We start from the raw sequence: 21,259 nt of genomic DNA on the forward strand, positions 1-21,259 counted from the left end.
GAAGGTCCCAGGTTCAATCCCTGGCGTCGCCACTAAAAACGGGTCCAGGCAAGTAGGTTTGAAAAACCTCAGCTTGAGACGCTGGAGAGCCACTGCCAGTCTGAGGAGACAAGACTGATTTTGATGGACCCAAAAACTGATTCAGTAGAAGGCAGCTTCATATGTCAGGGGAGGGATGGTGGCTCTGTGGTAGAGCATCTGCTTGGTAAGCAGAAGGTCCCAGGTTCAATCCCCGGCATCTCCAAAAAAGGGTCCAGGCAAATAGGTGTGAAAAACCTCAGCTTGAGACCCTGGAGAGCCGCTGCCAGTCTGAGAAGACAAGACTGGCTTTGATGGACCCAAAATCTGATTCAGTAGAAGGCAGCTTCATATGTCAGGGGAGGGATGGTGGCTCCGTGGTAGAGCATCTGCTTGGTTAGCAGAAGGTCCCAGGTTTAATCCCCAGCATCTCCAACTCAAAGGGGTCCAGGCAAAGAGGCATGAAAAACCACAGCTTGAGACGCTGGAGAGCCGCTGCCGGTCTGAGTACACAAGACTGACTTTGGTGGACTCAAAATCTGATTCAGTAGAAGGCAGCTTCACCTGTCAGGGGAGGGACGGTGGCTCCGTGGTAGAGCATCTGCTTAATAAGCAGAAGGTCCCAGGTTCAATCCCTGGCATCTCCAAAAAAGGGTCCAGGCAAATAGGTGTGAAAAACCTCAGCTTGAGACCCTGGAGAGCCGCTGCCAGAATGAGGAGACAAGACTGACTTTGATGGACCCAAAATCTGATTCAGTAGAAGGCAGCTTCATATGTCAGGGGAGGGATGGTGGCTCAATGGTACAGCCTCTGATTGGTTAGCAGAAGGTCCCAGGTTCAATCCCCGGCATCTCCAGCTCAAAAGAGTCCAGGCAAAGAGGCATGAAAGACCTCAGCTTGAGATGCTGGAGAGCCGCTGCCAGTCTGAGTACACAAGACTGACTTTGATGGACCCAAAATCTGATTCAGTAGAAGGCAGCTTCATATATCAGGGGAGGGACGGTGGCTCCGTGGTAGAGCATCTGCTCGGTAAGCAGAAGGTCCCAGAAGACCCCACCTTGAGGTTGGCAGCCATAGACTTGGCCCAGCTGTGGCGTCGTCATGAACCCCATTGTTGGTTTCAGAGGCTTTCACCGTTTCGTGGCCTCTTTTCTCAGCCGATGGGGATTGTTCAGGCATCGATCTGTCTGTCCTGCGATGCCAAACGTCAGAGCAAATCTTCACGCCTGGATAGCCCAGGCTAGCCTGAACTCTGAGAAGGACCAGTCCTGCAGAGTCGCTGTGCATAGGGTTGCCAAGTCCAATTCAAGAATTATCTGAGGACTCTGGAGGGGTGGAGCCAGGAGACTTTGGAGGTGGAGCCAGGAGCAAGGGTGTGGCAAGCACAACGGAACTCCGAAGGGAGTTCTGGCCGTCGCATTGAAAGGGACCGCACACCTTTTAAACGCCTTCCCTCCGTTTGCTCTGTAGCTCCTGTGCGATTGAGCAAGCCTGGCAAAGCAAGCTGTGATGCGGAAGGAAGCAAGAGAGATGGAGAAGGAAGCAGATAACGGTCAGTTGCCAGGGGCCTGAGAGGAGCCCTCCAGGGGCCTGATTCAGCCCCCGAACTGCATGTTTGACTCCCCTGCTCTAATTTGTGGTACTCCCCGCACATGCTAGGCTTCCTAACCCTCCCGCCCTGGTGGGGGACCCCAGGATTTCCACCCTCTTCCCCCGCTCCCCCAAAAAATGGAAGCGGGGGGAGGGGGAAACGGTGCCAGGGAGCATGGCCAGCCGCCGCATGCCGAAGTGGGCGAGGCTGCCGCACCGCGCCGCTGCCGCCCCCTCCCCGCCCACCGCAGCTGCTCCTCTGAGATGAGCCCAGGCTGATCCCATCTCAGAGGAGCAGCCACCGTGAGCAGAGAAGAGGCAGCAGCGCAGCGGCCTCGCCCGCTCCGAGACGGGGCAGCTCGCCATTTCCCCCCCTCCCCCTAGCTCCACCCCAGTGTCTCCTGGCTCCACCCCCAAAGTCCCCAGATATTTCTGGGGTTGGACTTGGGAACCCTAGCACATGCCCAGACACACTTCAGTTCCATCTGTTCATGTGTTCTGGCACTGAAAACAGATGCTGGGCCCTTGAGCCGAGGAGAAGGAACAGGAAGAAGAAGAATTGGTTTTTACCTTTCACCATCTGAAGGAGTCTCAGAGTGGTTTACAGTCTCCTTCCCTTCCTCTCCCCACAACAGACACCCTGTGAGGCAGGCAGGGCTGAGAGACCACCAAGAGAACTGGGACTGGCAAAAGGGCACCCAGCTGGCTGCATGCCGAAGAAGAAGAAGATGATATTGGATTTATATCCCACCCAACACTCCGAAGAGTCTCAAAGCGGCTCACAATCTCCTTTCCCTTCCTCCCCCACAACAGACACCCTGTGAGGTAGATGAAGATATTGGATTTATATCCCGCCCTCCACTCCGAAGAGTCTCAGAGCGGCTCACAATTTACTTTCCCTTCCTCCCCCACAACAGACACCCTGTGAGGTAGATGAAGATATTGGATTTATATCCCGCCCAACACTCCGGAGAGTCTCAGAGCGGCTCACAATCTCCTTTCCCTTCCTCCCCCACAACAGACACCCTGTGAGGTGGGTGGGGCTGAGAGACCACCAAGAGAACTGGGACTGGCAAAAGGGCACCCAGCTGGCTGCATGCAGAAGTAGAAGATATTGGATTTATATCCCGCCCTCCACTCCGAAGAGTCTCAGAGCGGTTCACAATCTCCTTTCCCTTCCTCCCCCACAACAGACACCCTGTGAGGTAGATGAAGATATTGGATTTATATCCTGCCCAACACTCCGAAGAGTCTCAGAGCGGCTCACAATCTCCTTTCTCTTCCTTCCCCACAACAGACACCCTGTGAGGTGGGTGGGGCTGGAGAGGGCTCTCACAGCAGCTGCCCTTTCAAGGACAACCTCTGCCAGAGCTAGGGCTGACCCAAGGCCATTCCAGTAGCTGCAAGTGGAGGAGTGGAGAATCAAACCCGGTTCTCCCAGATAAGAGTCCGCACACTTCACCACTACACCAAAGTGGCTCTCAGAGGGGGAGTAGGGAATCAAACTGTGGAATTCACTGCCACAGGAGGTGGTGGCGGCCACAAGCATAGCCACCTTCAAGAGGGGTTTAGATAAAAATATGGAGCAGAGGTCCATCAGTGGCTATTAGCCACAGTGTGTGTGTGTGTGTGTGTGTGTATTTGGCCGCTGTGTGACACAGAGTGTTGGACTGGATGGGCCATTGGCCTGATCTAACATGGCTTTTCTTATGTTCAAATCCGATTTTCCCAGTTTAGAACCCACCACTTTTAACCACTCCACTCCACCAAGCAGGTTCTCAAAAAGGTCCTTTTCGCCTTGCACCAATTCTGCTGGGGAGGGGAGGGAGTTTTGAATGCCAATGGAGCACCCCCTGGTGGTCACATGTGGATACGGAAAACGCTTCAATGGTTCACTCGCAAGGGATACAGGATATTGGCATAAGGAGAGTATCTGTCCATTTCTGTCTTGGTAAGGCAGCACACGATGGAGGGGCGGGCGGGGGGGAGGCATGGCTGAGGGGCAGAGCCTCTGCTTGGCAGGCAGAAGGTCCCAGGTTCAAATCCCCCGCAGCAATCTCCAGTTGAAAGGACCAGGCTGAGGCAGGTAATATGAAAGAGCTTTAGCTGGGAGCTTGGAGAGTAGAGGCCAGTTCTGTTTTAAGTGCATCTTTAAATATAATAGACCCCTTTCATAGAATCTTAGAGTTGGAAGGGACCTCCAGGGTCATCTAGTCCAACCCCCTGCACAATGCAGGAAACTCACAAACCCCTCCCCCTAAATTCACAGGATCCTCATTGCTGTCAGATGGCCATCTAGCTTCTGTTGAAAAACCTCCAAGGAAGGAGAGCCCACCACCTCCCAAGGAGGAAGCCTGTTCCACTGAGGAACCATTCTAACGGTCAGGAAGTTCCTCCTAATGTTGAGCTGGAAACTCTTTTGATTTAATTTCAACCTATTGGTTCTGGTCCTACCTTCCGGGGCCACAGAAAACAATTCCACCTCCCTCCACTAGATGACAGCCCTTCAAGGACTTGAAGATGGTGATCCTATCATCTCTCAGCCGCCTCCCTCTCCAGGCTAAACATCCCTCCAGGCAAAACATTTGTGGGTCCTAACTCAGTGGAGGGCAAGTACTGAGGAGGCAGCCCACGTCTCCCATCCAAACACTTACCAGAGCCAATCCTGCTTAGCCAGATCTGGTCAGAAGAGGTTAGCCTGGGCGGGGGTGGCTAAACTGAAAGCGCAATCACCGACGATTCCTATGAGAAGGAAAATGGGAAAAGCCTAAAGAAGCCGAGTTGGCTTCCATAAACAGCTCTCTAAAGACTCGAGAAATAAAAAAGACTCCTTTAGGAATTGGAAGGAAGGCCTTATAACCAAGGATGAATTTCAACAAATCACCAGTGCTTGTAGAGAGAAAGTAAGGAAAGCTAAAGCTGAGTATGAGCTTAGGCTGGGCAAAGATGCTAAACGCGACGAAAAAGGGTTCTTTCTTAGGTTCAGAGAAAGAAAAAGAGCAAAGACATGGTAGGCCCATTGCGAGGGCAGGAAAGTGAAATTGTAACGGGTAATGAAGAGAGGGCGGAACTTCTGAATCCCATTACCATCATCCCATTACACACAACTATAGGTTAATAGCTGGCCCTAACGATCCCTGATGGGCCTCCTTCCTGAATCCAATTCCATCATCCCATTACACACAACTGTAGGTTAATAGCTGGCCTAACGATCCCTGATGGGCCTCCTTCCTGAATCCCATTACCATCATCGCATTACACACAACTATAGGTTAATAGCTGGACTAACGATCCCTGGTGGGCCTCCTTCCTGAATCCCCATTACCATCATCCCATTACACACAACTACAGGTTAATAGTTGCCTAACGATCCCTGATGGGCCTCTTTCCTGAATCCCATTACCATCATCCCATTACACACAACTATAGGTTAATAGCTGGGCCTAACGATCCCTGATGGGCCCTCCTCTCCTGAATCCATTACCATCATCCCATACACACAACTGTAGGTTAATAGCTGGCCTAACGATCCTGATGGGCCTCCTTCCTGAATCCATTACCATCATCCCATTACACACAACTATAGGTTAATAGCTGGACTAACGATCCCTGGTGGGCCTCCTTCCTGAATCCCATTACCATCATCCCATTACACACAACTATAGGTTAATAGCTGGCCTAACGATCCCTGATGGGTCTCCTTCCTGAATCCCATTACCATCATCCCATTACACACAACTATAGGTTAATAGCTGGCCTGACGATCCCTGATGGGCCTCCTTCCTGAATCCCATTACCATCATCCCATTACACACAACTACAGGTTAATAGTTGGCCTGATCCCTGATGGGCCTCTTTCCTGAATCCCATTACCATCATCCCATTACACACAACTATAGGTTAATAGCTGGCCTAACGATCCCTGATGGGCCTCTTTCCTGAATCCCATTACCATCATCCCATTACACACAACTATAGGTTAATAGCTGGCCTAACGATCCCTGATGGGCCTCTTTCCTGAATCCCATTACCATCATCCCGTTACACACAACTATAGGTTAATAGCTGGACTAACGACCCCTGATGGGCCTCCTTCCTGAATCCCATTTCCATCATCCCATTACACACAACTATAGCTTAATAGCTGGCCTAACGATCCCTGATGGGCCTCCTTCCTGAATCCAGACGGCTCTTGTTTCAGGGTCTCCAGCTCAGCCAAGTCTCTGGTGGCCCTAAGGCCAAACTCGAGTTCCAATGCATAACGGTGTGCATGCACACTTCATCAGACGATGAAATGGGGTAGAGTGAGCGGTGCTACATATTAAGACTCTATCTAAAACGGAGTCTTTCTCTCAGCCTCCCGGAGGCCTATTTCCACCTAAACGCCTCCTCTCTGCTCTCTTGCTCCCTCCCTCCTCGTGCCCGTCTAGCTAGTCGGGGTGTCAGTTGTGCTCCTCCGACCGTCCGTCGTTCCAGCTGGCAAGGGGAAGCCTCGCGCTGCACATGACGTTCAGCAGAGTTTTCCTAGATAGAAATAACCTTCCGAGTCAGCCCGGCCTGGATCGCACTGGATAGAATGTCAGGCCACGTTTCGGCAAAGGACAAAGGACACAGAGTTAGTGGCCCCCTCCGCTCGCCGGGGGCTGCCAGTAATTTTGTGCCCCTGAATATTACGACTGCATGGCAAAAAAAAAAGCTCTTGGGTTACTTGTTTTTGTTGACTCAGGAAGTCCCCAATATAGGGTTGCCAATCCCCAGGTGGGGGCAGGGGATCCCCCAACTCGGAGGCCCTCCCCCCGCTTCAGGGGGCTGGGGAGATGTCCGCTGGGCACCCCGTTATTCCCATAGGAGATCAATCCCCATAGGGCATAATGGAGAATTGAAATGCGGGTATCTGGGGCTCTGCGGGGGGTTGTTTTTTGAGGTAGAGGCACCAAATTTGCAGCATAGTATCCAGTCCCTCTCCCCAAAACGCCCTCCAAGTTTCAAAAAGATTGGACCAAATGGTCCATTATACCCCAGGCTAGGGAGACCAAGTCCCATAGGGTACAATGGAGAATTGATCTGTGGGTCTCGGGGGGGGGCTGTGTTTTCTGAGGTAGAGGCGCCCAATTTGCAGCAGAGCATTCAATGCCTCTCCTCAAAACACCCTCCAAGTTTCAAAAGGATTGGACCGGGAAGGGGAGGGGGGGTGTCGATTCTATGAATCCCCAAAGAAAATTGATATTATGGTCTGCCCTGATTTTGCTTTATTTTGTGGGTCTTTGTTCCAGAATGCTGCTTTACAGAATGCAAATCAGGGCAGGTTTGCCAAGTCCAATTCAAGAAATATCTGGGGACTTTGGGGTGGAGCCAGGAGACTGGGGGTGGAGCCAGGACCAAGGCTTTGACAAGCATCATGGAACTCCAAAGGGAGTTCGGCCCATCACATTTAAAGGGACCGCACAACTTTTAAATGCCTTCCCTCCATTGGGAATAATGAAGGATAAGGGCACCTTCTTTGGGGGCTCATAGAATCGAATCCTCTGGTCTTTTTGAAACTTGGGGGGGGGCGGGTTTTGAGGCGAAACACTAGATGCTATGTGGAAAATTTGGTGCATCTACCTCAAAAAAACAGCACCCGTCCCAGAGCCCCAGATACCCACGACAGATTCTCCATTATTCCCAATGTCTCCATTGGGTATAACGGAGTGCCCAGTGGACATTCATAAGAACATAAGAGAAGCCATGTTGGATCAGGCCAATGGCCCCTCCAGTCCAACACTCTGTGTCACATAAGAACATAAGGGAAGCCCTGTTTGATCAGGCCACAGGCCCATCCAGTCCAACACTTGGTGTCACATAAGAACATAAGAGAAGCCATATTGGATCAGGCCAATGGCCCATCCAGTCCAACACTCTATGTCATATAAGAACATCAGAGAAGCCATGTTGGATCAGGCCAATGGCCCATGCAGTCCAACACTCTGTGTCACATAAGAACATCCGAGAAGCCATGTTGGATCAGGCCAATGGCCCATGCAGTCCAACACTCTGTGTCACATAAGAACATCAGAGAAGCCATGTTGGATCAGGCCAATGACCCATCCAGTCCAACACTCTGTGTCACACAGTGGCCAAATATATATATATATATATATATATATATATATATATATATATATATATATATATATATATATATATATATATATATATATATATATATATATATATATATATATATATGAAACTAAAAGGGGCTCAGGTAAAATGGGAGTCTTTCTCGGCTTGACTTCGCGAACGAAGATTTAAGAAAGGTGCAGTAGTCCACGTCTGCTGCAGGCTCGCTGGTGGCTGACAAGACCAATGCGGGACAGGCAGATCCGGCCACAGTGGCTGCAGGGAAAAGTCTGGTTTGGGGTTGGTGCTGTAGCAGTGCGATTCTTCCTCAATCTCCTTTTGTCCTCAAGACCAGCTATGCGTGCGTTCTCAAAGGAAGAGACAGCCTGGTGGATGGCGTGCCTCCATGCTTTGCAATCTGAGGCTAGGTCAGACCACTGGTGATGGTTGCTGCAACAGGTACTAAGGGATTTCTTCAAGGAGTCCTTGTACCTCTTCTTTGGTGCCCCTCTATTTCGAAGGCCGGTGGAAAGTTCACCATACAGGGCAATCTTGGGAAGGCGGTGGTTTTCCATCCTGGAAATATGCCCTGCCCAGCGCAGCTGCGTCTTCAACAGCAGTGCCTTGATGCTTGTAACCTCCGCCCTCTTGAGGACTTCAGTGTTGGTCACAAAGTCACTCCAGTGGATGTTGAGGATGGTGCGAAGGCAGCGTTGATGAAAGCGCTCAACGAGTCGCAGGTGATGATGGTATAAAAACCCACGATTCGGAGCCGGTATAAAACGGTATAAAACCCACGATTTATATATATATATAAATACATACACACACACTCACATATATATACATACCTCCCTGCCCCACTTTCTGCTACCCCTGAAGGGGGGGGAGGGGGGTCAACCAGGGAATCCCCTGCCCCCAACTGGGGATTGACAACCCTAGCTCGGGTGCAGGGTCAGGGTCACCGATCCCACCACGTGGGGTCCTACCTTGCCTCAGCAGGTGTAAAAGAGGTCAGGAGGTCATCCTGTGTCACCTCCCCACCTGGGTTCAGCGTCCTTCCGCAGGCCGAGGGTCACTTTTCCTTTGCCATGGTGATCAATTACACGGAGGCTTACATAGAGGAAGCTGACTGACTCAAGTTGGCCGAGCATCTGAACCCGGAAAGTGATCAGGTTCACTGGGCAGCTTTGGAAAAGGCCCTCACGGATCACACAGCGACAGCAGCTTCCGGATTTGAAAATCTTACAAGATTTCCCCACTCGTCTATGCCGGTAAATTTCGAAATAAGTTTTTCTTCCCTTCCACTTAAGAACATAAGAGAAGCCATGTTGGATCAGGCCAATGGCCCCTCCAGTCCAACACTCTGTGCCACATAAGAACATAAGAGAAGCCATGTTGGATCAGGCCAATGGCCCCTCCAGTCAAACACTCTGTGTCACATAAGAACATAAGAGAAGCCATGTTGGATCAGGCCAATGGCCCATCCAGTCCACCACTGTGTCACATAAGAACATAAGAGAAGCCATGTTGGATCAGGCCAGTGGCCCATCCAGTCCAACACTCTGTGTCACATAAGAACATAAGAGAAGCCATGTTGGATCAGGCCAATGGCCCCTCCAGTCCAACACTCTGTGTCACATAAGAACATAAGAGAAGCCATGTTGGATCAGGCCAATGGCCCATCCAGTCCAATACTCTGTGTCACATAAGAACATAAGAGAAGCCCTGTTGGATCAGGCCAATGGCCCATCCAGTCCAACACTCTGTGTCACATAAGAACATAAGAGAAGCCATGTTGGATCAGGCCAATGGCCCATCCAGTCCAACACTCTGTGTCGCATAAGAACATAAGAGAAGCCATGTTGGATCAGGCCAATGGCCCATCTAGTCCAACACTCTGTGCCGCACGGAATCCAAATAACAGGTGCCATCAGGAGCCAAGACACTAGAAGCCCTCCCACTGTGCCACCCAGCACCAAGAATACACAGCATCACTTGCCCCGGAAAGAGAGTTCCAATAATTCATTGTGCTGTGGCTAATAACCACATCTGGACCTCTGCTCGATATGTTGATGCAATCCGCTCTTGAAGTTGGCTATGTTTGTAGCTGCCAGCACTTCCTGTGGCTGTGAATTCCACGTGTTAATCACCTTTTGGGTGAAGGAGGACTTCCTTTTATCCGTTCTAACCCCACAGCTCAGCAATTTCATTGAGTGTTTATGAGTTCTTGTACTGAGAGAAAGGGAGAAAAGGACTTCTTTCTCTACTTTCTCCATCCCATGCATTATCTTGTAAACCTCCATCATGTCACCCCGCGGTCGACGTTTCTCCAAGCTAAAGAGCCCCAAGCGTTTCAACCTTTCTTCATAGGGAAAGTGTTCCAACCCATGAATCATTCTAGTTGCCTTTTCTGGACTTTTTCCAATGCTATGATATCCTTTTTGAGGTGCGGTGGCCAGAACTGCACACAGTACTCCAAATGAGGCCGCACCATCGATTTATACAGGAGCATTTTGATGCTGGCTGATTTGTTTTCAGTTCCCTTCCTAATAATCTCCAGCATGGCGTTGGCCTTTTTTTTTTTATTGCAGTTGCACACTGTCTGGACATGTTCATCTACCACAAGTCCTACCTGGCTCTTCGTGGGGGAGTCCTTTTGTGCAATAATATCACCTGGAAGTGATGTCATTGCACTGGACACATCGTGCGGGGAATGCTCTAGCATTTGGGTTAAAAACCTCTTTGGCACCATAGAGTTTTTCTCTAAATGCTAGAGTGTCCCCATGTGATGTGCCCGGCATGATGACATCACTTCCAGGTGACATCATCACATTGGCCACTGACGGCGGTCTTTAGGGGTGGGGATCACACGCCCCCCGGCCAGCTCCATGCCGGCAGGTTGTGGCCCCCCAAAGTGGCCGTTTCTTCCAGGTGAACTGACCTGTATCAGCTGGAGATCAGTCGTAATAGTGGGGGACTGGAGGAACCGGGGGGCTACTGTGTGAGGCATGAAGAACTGCTTGGCCACTGTTCTGAGACAGAAGGCTGGACTAGATGGACCCTCCCTGGTCTGATCCAACAGGAATCTTCTTGTGTTCTTATGAACAGAGCATTCTTAATTTGTCAAGAAGAAGAAGACCGTAGATTTAAACCCCGCCCTTCTCTCTGAATCAGAGTCTCAGAGTAGCTCACAATCTCCTTTTACCTTCCTCCCCCACAACAGACACCCTGTGAGGTGGGTGGGGCTGAGAGAGCTCTCCCAGAAGCTGCCCTTTCAAGGACAGAGTCTCAGAGCAGCCTACAATCTCCTTTTACCTTCCTCCCCCACAACAGACACCCTGTGAGATGGGTGGGGCTGAGAGGGCTCTCCCAGAAGCTGCCCTTTCAAGGACAACTCCTATAAGAGCTAGGGTTGACCCGTGCCCATTCCAGCAGCTGCAAGTGGAGGAGCGGGAAATCAAACCCGGTTCTCTCAGATAAGAGTCTTTCCACTACACCAAACTGTACCCACTACACCAAACTCTCTCTCTCTCTCTCTCTCTCTCTCTCTCTCTCTCTCTCTCTCTCTCTCTCTCTCGCATTATAGTCTTTGGTTACACCTTCAATGCAAATTTGAATTGGCATCTTAATCACCACAACAGAACCCTGGGAATTGTAGTTTAGGGAAAATTCCAGGAACTCCTTGCTGGGGACTTGTGGCCTTCTAACTGAGCTACCAGAGCTGAATCCAGGATGGTAAAAGGGGATGCAAATGGTTTAAAAGTTGTGCCACGCTTTGCACTTTCCTCTGATATGGCCCTCATGTCAACTCAGTGGTATTAGCCACTGTGATTTCTCAAATGTAAAATGGCTTCCGGCTACCACAAGAAGAAGAAGAAGAAAAAGAAGAAGAAGAAGAAGAAGAAGAAGAAGAAGAAGAAGAAGAAGAAGAAGAAGAAGAAGAAGAAGAAGAAGAAGAAGAAGAAGAAGAAGAAATTGGATTTATATCCTGCCCTATACTCTGAATCACAGAGGCTCAGAGTAGTCGCAATATTCTTCACCTACCCCCCTCCACAACAGACACCCTGTGAGGTGGGTGGGGCTGAGAGGTCTGTCACAGCAGCTGCCCTTTCAAGGACAACTAATGCCAGAGCTCTGGCTGACCCAAGACCATTCCAGCAGCTGCAAGTGGAGGAGTGGGGAATCACACCCGGTTCTCCCAGATAAGAGAGCTCTGGCTGACCCAAGGCCATTCCAGCAGGTGCAAGTGGAAGAGTGGGGAATCAAACCCGATTCTCCAGATAAGAGAGCTATGGCTGACCCAAGGCCATTCCAGCAGCTACAAGTGGAGGAGTGGGGAATCAAACCCGATTCTCCAGATAAGAGAGCTCTGGCTGACCCAAGGCCATTCCAGCAGCTGCAAGTGGGGGAGTGGGGAATCACACCCGGTTCTCCCAGATAAGAGAGCTCTGGCTGACCCAAGGCCATTCCAGCAGCTGCAAGTGGAGGAGGGGGGAATCAAACCCGGTTCTCCCAGATAAGAGAGCTCTGGCTGACCCAAGACCATTCCAGCAGCTGCAAGTGGAGGAGTGGGGAATCAAACCCGGTTCTCCGAGATAAGAGAGCTCTGGCTGACGCAAGGCCATTCCAGCAGCTGCGAGTGGAGGAGTGGGGAATCAAACCTGGTTCTCCCAGATAAGAGAGCTCTAGCTGACCCAAGTCCATTCCAGCAGCTGCAAGTCGAGGAGTGGAGAATCACACCCGGTTCTCCCAGATAAGAGAGCTCTAGCTGACCCAAGGCCATTCCAGCAGCTGCAAGTGGAGGAGTGGGGAATCACACCCGGTTCTCCCAGATAAGAGAGCTCTAGCTGACCCAAGGCCATTCCAGCAGCTGCAAGTGGAGGAGTGGGGAATCACACCCGGTTCTCCCAGATAAGAGAGCTCTAGCTGACCCAAGGCCATTCCAGCAGGTGCAAGTGGAGGAGTGGGGAATCAAACCCGGTTCTCCCAGATAAGAGAGCTCTAGCTGACCCCAGGCCATTCCAGCAGCTGCAAGTGGAGGAGTGGGGAATCAAACCCGGTTCTCCCAGATAAGAGAGCTCTGGCTGACCCAAGGCCATTCCAGCAGCTGCAAGTCGAGGAGTGGGGAATCAAACTCAGTTCTCCCAGATAACAGAGCCATGGCTGACCCAAGGCCATTCCAGCAGCTGCACGTGAAGGAGTGGGGAATCAAACCCGGTTCTCCCAGATAAGAGAGCTCTGGCTGACCCAAGGCTATTCCAGCAGCTGCAAGTGGAGGAGTGGGGAATCAAACTCAGTTCTCCCAGATAACAGAGCCATGGCTGACCCAAGGCCATTCCAGCAGCTGCAAGTGGAGGAGTGGGGAATCAAACCCGGTTCTCCCAGATAAGAGAGCTCTGGCTGACCCAAGGCCATTCCAGCAGCTGCAAGTCGAGGAGTGGGGAATCAAACTCAGTTCTCCCAGATAACAGAGCCATGGCTGACCCAAGGCCATTCCAGCAGCTGCACGTGAAGGAGTGGGGAATCAAACCCGGTTCTCCCAGATAAGAGAGCTCTGGCTGACCCAAGGCTATTCCAGCAGCTGCAAGTGGAGGAGTGGGGAATCAGACCTGGTTTTCCCAGATAAGAGAGCTCTGGCTGACCCAAGACCATTCCAGCAGGTGCAAGTGGAGGAGTGGGGAATCAAATCCGGTTCTCCCAGATAAGAGAGCTATGGTTGACCCAAGGCCATTCCAGCAGCTGCAAGTGGAAGAGTGGGGAATCAAACCCAGTTCTCCCAGATAAGAGAGCTCTGGCTGACCCATGGCCATTCCAGCAGCTGCAAGTGGAGGAGTGCAGAATCAAACCCGGTTCTCCCAGATAAGAGTCTGCACACTACACTAAACTGGCTCTATGTGGTGACCTTATAGAGCAAGGATGTCAAAAGAATTTATTATAAGGGCTGAATCTGGCATAAATGAGACCTTGCCAGGCCTGGCCATAAAATGTAATGCCAGGTAGTGGAGATATAAACTTTATAAAGGACATAGACAATCACAATTAAAGATTTTGTATCTCTCCCATGTGATCTGGAGAACTGGGCAAAGAAAACTCTGGCTTTTTCCCTCCTTCCCTAGGGGAATGAGGAGGGGGTGGAGCCTCAGCCAATAGACAGAAAAGAGGCTTTGCTCAGTAGCTCTGCTGTGCGATTGAGAGAGCCTGGCAAAGCAAGCTCTCCCTCCTCATCTTCCTTCCCAAGGGAGGAGCCTCAGTCAATAGAGAAAATAGAGGCTTTGCTCCGTAGCTCTGCTGTGCGATTGAGCAAGCCTGGCAAAGCAAGCTGCTATGCAGAAGGAAGCAAGATATAGGGAGAAGAAAGCAGGCGACAGCCAGTTGCTTGGGGGGGGAGGCTGATAGGAACCCTCCAGGGGCCTGATCCAGCCCCCAGGCTGCGCGTTTGAGACACCCCTGATCTATGCCATTATACCCTACTGAAGTCCCTTGTCCTTCCTCAAGCCCACCCTCTCCAAGTTTCACCCTCAAATTTCCCAATCTAGAGTTGGCAACCGTAGCTTCCATCCTAAAATAAACCCTGTTGAGTATTCGTGCTGGACTCTCGGGTAACCGCTGCTGTCCCTTGTCTCCAGAATACACACGCTGCCCATTCTCTGGCCCAGGGGAGGGAATGGCCAGAATCCAAGACTTTGGCACCCCCACACACACACCGCCCTGCTCCATGCTCGAATTAGCAGATGAGGTTGTGTCCCAGAGCGCCTGGCCTGGGCGAGGGGCTGGAGAGGAAGTCACAGAATGTGCAGCCCACCCGCGGAGTACAACGTGTGCTCCAGACGCTCTGCGGCTGGTACTCGGCCAGAAACCCCAGCAAGGCCCGCGCCCCCTTCCCATCTTCCAAGGTGGAGAGGAGGTAGGTCGAGTGGAGAGCCTCGGGTGTCCCAACCACCAGGCCTGGCGTGAACCCATCTCATTCCTCCGGCCACATGGGGCAGCAATTATAGCTGTGTGACTCACGGAGACCTTTCGGAGGACTCTGGCGCGCTTCACCCCTGATACACCGTCCGTTGGCGGCTCGAAGTTCTGCCCGGCTTGGAAGCCCCGAATGCAGGAAGATATCTTTTCTTGTAAGAAACTCAACAAAACTGAAAAAAATTGTCATGTAAAAGGGTGGCTGGTCAAAGAGCCCCGCAGTGCGGAGTGTTAAAGCTGCAGTCCTAAGCTCTGCTCACAACCTGAGTTCGATCCCCGGCAGAAGCTGGGTTTTCAGGTCGCCGGCTCGAGGTTCTCCCAGATAAGAGAGCTCTAGCTGACCCAAGGCCATTCCAGCACCTGCAAGTGGAGGACTGGGGAATCAAATCAGGTTCTCCCAGATAAGAGAGCTCTGGCTAACCCAAGGCCATTCCAGCAGCTGCAAGTGGAGGAGGGGGGAATCAAACCTGGTTCTCCCAGATAAGAGAGCTATGGGTGACCCAAGGCCATTCCAGCAGCTGCAAGTGGAGGAGTGGGGAATCAAACCCGGTTCTCCCAGATAAGAGAGCTATGGCTGACCCAAGGCCATTCCAGCAGCTGCATGTGGAGTGGGGAATCAAATCAGGTTCTCCCAGATAAGAGAGCTCTGGCTGACCCAAAGCCATTCCAGCAGCTACGAGTGGAGGACTGGGGAATCAAACCTGGTTCGCCCAGATAAGAGAGCTCTGGCTGACCCAAGGCTATTCCAGCAGGTGCAAGTGGAGGAGTGGGGAATCAAACCCGGTTCTCCCAGATAAGAGAGCTATGGGTGACCCAAGGCCATTCCAGCAGCTGCAAGTGGAGGAGTGGGGAATCAAACCCAGTTCTCCCAGATAAGAGAGCTCTGGCTGACCCAAGGCCATTGCAGCAGCTGCAAGTGTAGGAGTGGGGAATCAAATCCGATTCTCCCAGATAAGAGTGCTATGGGTGACCCAAGGCTATTCCAGCAGCTGCAAGTGGAGGAGTGGGGAATCAAACCCAGTTCTCCCAGATAAGAGAGCTCTGGCTGACCCAAGGCCATTCCAGCAGCTGCAAGTGGAGGAGTGGGGAATCAAACCCGGTTCTCCCAGATAAGAGAGCTCTGGCTGACCCAAGGCCATTGCAGCAGCTGCAAGTGGAGGAGTGGGGAATCAAATCCGATTCTCCCAGATAAGAGAGCTATGGCTGTCCCAAGGCCATTCCAGCAGCTGCAAGTGGAGGACTGGGGAATCAAACCCGGTTCTCCCAGATAAGAGCTCTGGCTGACCCAAGGCTATTCCGGCAGGTGCAAGTGGAGGAGTGGGGAATCAAACCCGGTTCTCCCAGATAAGAGAGCTATGGGTGACCCAAGGCCATTCCAGCAGCTGCAAGTGGAGGAGTGGGGAATCAAACCCGGTTCTCCCAGTTAAGTGAGCTATGGCTGATCCAAGGCCATTCCAGCAGGTGCAAGTGGAGGAGTGGGGAATCAAACCCGGTTCTCCCAGATAAGAGAACTATGGCTGAACAAGGTCATTTCAGCAGGTGCAAGTGGAGGAGTGGGGGATCAAACCCGGTTCTCCCAGATAAGAGCTCTGGCTGACCCAAGGCCATTCCAGCAGCTGCAAGTGGAGGACTGGAGAATCAAACCCGGTTCTCCCAAATAAGGGAGCTATGGCTGACCCAAGGCCATTCCAGCAGGTGCAAGTGGAGGAGTGGGGAATCAAACTCGGTTCTCCCAGATAAGAGAGCTCTGGCTGACCCAAGGCCATTCCAGCAGCTGCAAGTGGAAGAGTGGGGAATCAAACCCAGTTCTCCCAGATAAGAGAGCCATGGCTGACCCATGGCCATTCCAGCAGCTGCAAGTGGAAGAGGGGGGAATCAAACCCGGTGAGCTCTGGCTGACCCAAGGCCATTCCAGCAGCTGCAAGTGGAGGAGGGGGGAATCAAACCCGGTTCTCCCAGATAGGAGAGCTATGGCTGACCCAAGGCCATTCCAGCAGCTGCAAGTGGAGGAGGGGGAAATCAAACCCGGTTCTCCCAGATTAGAGAGCTCTGGCTGACCCAAGGCCATTCCAGCAGCTGCAAGTGGAGGAGGGGAGAATCAAACCCGGTTCTCCCAGATAAGAGAGCTATGGCTGACCCAAGGTCATTCCAGCAGCTGCAAGTGGAGGAGTGGGGAATCCAACCCAGTTCTCCCAGATAAGAGAGCTCTGGCTGACCCAAGGCCATTCCAGCAGCTGCAAGTGGAGGAGTGGGGAATCCAACCCGGTTCTCCCAGATAAGAGAGCTCTGGCTGACCCAAAGCCATTCCAGCAGCTACGAGTGGAGGACTGGGGAATCAAACCCGGTTCTCCCAGATAAGAGAGCTATGGTTGACCCAAGGCCATTCCAGCAGCTGCAAGTGGAGGCGTGGGGAATCAAACTCGGTTCTCCCAGATAAGAGAGCACTGGCTGACCCAAGGCCATTCCAGCAGCTGCAAGTGGGGAATCAAACCCGGTTCTCCCAGATAAGAGAGCTCTGGCTGACCCAAGGCCATTCCAGCAGCTGCAAGTGAAGGAGTGGGGAATCTAACCCACTTCTCCCAGATAAGAGAGCTCTGGCTGACCCAAGGCCATTCCAGCAAGTGGAGGAGTGGGGAATCCAACCCAGTTGTCCCAGATAAGCGAGCTATGGCTGACCCAAGGCCATTCCAGCAGCTGCAAGTGGAGGAGTGGGGAATCAAACCCGGTTCTCCCAGATAAGAGAGCTCTGGCTGACCCAAGGCCATCCCAGCAGCTGCAAGTGGAGGAGTGGGGAATGAAACCCAGTTCTCCCAGATAATAGTCTGCACACTTCACCACTACACCAAACTGGCTGTGGAAGTGGAGTGCGTACCTGTGAGTCTCCGGGCTTAATCATAAGCAATCTTGATCAAGACTCAGGGTTGGATCCCATAAATCTTTTCCAGTGATAATGATGTATTCTTCCAGCTTTCTTGTACTGGGGACTGGATCCACAAGAACGCACCCACGAAGGCCAGAATCCATTAGAGTTCAGTGCATGCCGGGCCATCAGTTTGGCTTAAACATGTGTAATTCTTGTTGAGGAACCTTGAACGAAGAACACAAATGAGTCCTTAAACTTCATGGTCTGAGATGTCTCCTTCTGTCCTCTGGCTCAGTGGTCATTCTCTCTTTTCGCCACAGGTTTCAGAACAGGGGTGGCCAAACTGTGGCTTGGGAACCACATGTGGCTCTTTCACACATGTAGTGTGGCTCTTGAAGCCCCCACCACCCCAATGGCCAGCTTGGAGAAAGCATTTCTCTCTTTAGATCACTTCTCCAAGCCAAGCCAGTCAGCCATTTGGAGGATGCTTTTTAAAGTTGCTTTCTTTCCTGCTCTTCCCTCCCCCATTTATCTTCCTTGCTCCCAACATTTGGCATTCTTGTGGCTCTCAAACATCTGACGTTTAGTCTGTGTGACTCTTACATTAAGCAAGTTTGGCCACCCATTTCAGAGGATTGCTGATTTCACAACCACCAGCTTCTTTGGCCTATCCAACAGAGGAGCCACATTTTCTGAAATTGCTCTCTTCTTTCATCAGAATAGTCTTGAATGCTCACAGGTTAACAAACTCAATCGGTGAGTTTGTTAAGCTCGCCTATCGTTGCTCATTCGAAATATCACTTTTTAAAAAGAATGCTCCCATTTTACCTGAGCCCCTTTTAGTTTCATATCGCACAGTGGAATTAAAATGTTTCGCTATTGTGTGGGCCGTAGGTAAATTAAAACCCTGCTTTTCGTGGAGAAAACATATTCTATACCGGGGTGGCCGAACTTGTTTAATGTAAGAGCCACACAGAATAAATGTCAGGTGTTTGAGAGTCACAAAACATGAACGTCAGATGTTTAAGAGCCGGGAGGAAAGGAAGGAAGGAAGGAAGAAGGAAGGAAGGAAGGAAGGAAGGAAGGAAGGAAGGAAGGAAGGAAGGAAGGAAGGAAGGAAGGAAGGAAGGGAGGGAGGGAGGGAGGGAGGGAGGGAGGGAGGGAGGGAGGGAGGGAGGGAGGGAGGAAGGAAGGAGGGAGGGAGGAAGGAGGGAGGGAGGAAGGAGGAAGGAAGGAAGGAAGGAAGGAAGGAAGGAAGGAAGGAAGGAAGGAAGGAAGGAAGGAAGGAAGGAAGGAAGGAAGGAAGGAAGGAAGGAAGGGAGGGAGGGAGGGAGGGAGGGAGGGAGGGAGGGAGGGAGAAGTGGGGAAAAAGCAACTTTAAGTGCATTCTCCAAGCTGCCGGCTGGCTTGTCTTGGAGAAGTGATTTATAGGGAGAAATGCCTTCTTCAGGTGGGCTGATGGGGCGAAATGTGTGAAAGAGCCACATGTAGCTCTCGAGCCACAGTTTGGCGACCCCTGCTCTATACACTGATCACTAACCACTACGCTGGTTAAACCAAGTTAAAAAAACCCATCAACGGCGGGTTGATTAGATGGAGTCTACAACTCCAAGATTATAACTTTGACATTGTACACATTAGAGGTAAAGAGAACATCATCGCTGATGTATTCTCTACAACCCCCTGAAGTCTGAAGGTTAAACACACACACGGCACGTGTAAAAATGTGAAAGGTTAATGTTTATAAATGTAAATGTAATTTTAAAATGCTTTCGGCCAGTTGGTTTCTGACAGTGTGGAGTCAGACCGCTTCACTTTTGAGTGAAGGGAAACGACTCGTTGCCTTAATGGTCGTTGATGCTATCCTGAGAGAGAATTCAATATCAGAATTCTGGCTGAGGTCAGACACATTCAATAACGCACTTTTAAATCACTTTCAATGCACTTTCCAGCTGGACTTTCCTGTGTGAACTGGCAAAATCCAGTAGGGAAGCGCATTGAAAGTGGATTGTGTGCGATGGCAGCCTAAAGGCCAGCCTAAGCTGAAGTGTGCTTTACGCAGTCAACAGAACTGATTTGGCAAAAGGGATTGGGTAGCAGGCTGAAAACCCCTTTCAAGCCAAAAAAGAAAAGGGTTAGATCTTCTGAGATTAATCCCTGCCCAGTTTCTGAGAGGATTTAAGCTCTGAGAACCCCAAATCCGTTGTGAAGGGAAGACCGTTTTTGACAACTCAGGAGACTGAAATAAATTATAATTTCAAGAAAGAGGCGAGTTAAGTCCTCAAAGAAAATGGGACTGCCCTAGGAAACTCTGTAGAAACCTTGTTCACCCAAAGGGTGATTAACATGTGGAATTCACTGCCACAGGAGGTGGTGGCGGCCACAAGTATAGCCACCTTCAAGAGGGGTTTAGATAAAAATATGGAGCACAGGTCCATCAGTGGCTATTAGCCACAGTGTATGGAGCACAGGTCCACCAGTGGCTATTAGCCACAGTGTATGTGTGTATATAACATTTTTTGCCACTGTGTGACACAGAGTGTTGGACTTGATGGGCCGTTGGCCTGATCCAACATGGCTTCTCTTATGTTCTTATGTTCTTATGTTGCTGCAGCCAAAATGCTAAGAAAAATATCTTTCCCTGTTAAGAACCAAGAATATATGCAAACAAGCTTCTACAACACTGTTTTTCCTGTAAAAAGAAGCGTAATCTGTTTTTCCCAAGAGATTTACCTCAGTTTTTCCACCCCTGACTACACTTATCCATCTCCTTCCTGTTAAATAAACGTGTATTTTCTGTTTGAATGGTATACCATCTCTAATGCCATTTCGAAGGGTAAAACAAGAGGGCTCCTGGTTTTCCCAACAAGTTCCTGGGCTGAGCCAAAAGCCAAATGATATTTGGTATGCCAGTTTGGGAAAAACAGACTATCAGAACCACCAATATTAACACACCATTTGAGGCTGCTCAGTCACGGCAAGGCACAAGATTTTGGCGGGAAAATCTGCCTCACGGTGGGAGAGGCAGAATAGCTAATGGAGCTCTCAGAATGCAAAAGTTGTCCCAGAACAAAAGGAAACACAGTCGATACTTCTCACATACAATATCTACAGGTAATAAGCAAAAAGCCATAAATATAAATCTATCATTATTAAGCACTGTATAAAGAAGTGACCGTATCGGTTCTAACAACTGTAGGCGTTTAATCTATTTAAAAGTACAGATACCCTACACAGGTCCAAGCGAAAAAGAATTTTTTACAAAGTTCAAGAGAGTCTGGATTTCAAAAAAGGCGCGTTTCTGGTAGCTAGCGCACTTGGTAGAAACTTTTGTCGATTTTCTTGGCTATTCAAGATGGAACCCACAGTCCTCTCATTTACACATCTGGCACATTTATCTTCTGCTGACAGAAGGGTTCTCTGATACAGCCAGTTCTTTATACAGTGTTTAATAATGTTAGATTTATATTTATGACTTTTTCTTATTAAACTTGTAGCTATTGTAAGTGAGAAGTATTGGCGGTGACCTCTCTTCAGAGGTTCCTTGGTTCTTGGGCATCACAGTGGGGAGTGAAAGGGGTCTTTCATACCTTCTGGAAGAGGAGGAGGAGGAGAAGAAAAAGAGGAGGAAGATACTGGATTTATATCCCACCCTCCACCGTGAATCTGAGTCTCAGAGCAGCTCACAATTTCCTTTATTTTCCTCCCCCACAACGGGCA

General features: G+C 50.6%; 1 protein-coding gene and 1 non-coding gene across 2 annotated transcripts in view; both read left to right on the forward strand.

Annotated features, from left to right (window-relative positions):
* Positions 1–21,259, forward strand: part of LOC132576669 (filamin-C) — a 204,861-nt gene that overhangs the window by 85,032 nt on the left and 98,570 nt on the right. The window lies entirely within an intron of this gene.
* On the forward strand, positions 599–665 carry TRNAI-AAU (transfer RNA isoleucine (anticodon AAU)). Its single transcript has one exon. It is a non-coding gene; the product is annotated as a tRNA-Ile (tRNA).

The sequence above is a fragment of the Heteronotia binoei genome, chromosome 8 (genome assembly GCF_032191835.1).
Source record: "Heteronotia binoei isolate CCM8104 ecotype False Entrance Well chromosome 8, APGP_CSIRO_Hbin_v1, whole genome shotgun sequence".
NCBI classification, from domain to species: domain Eukaryota; kingdom Metazoa; phylum Chordata; class Lepidosauria; order Squamata; family Gekkonidae; genus Heteronotia; species Heteronotia binoei.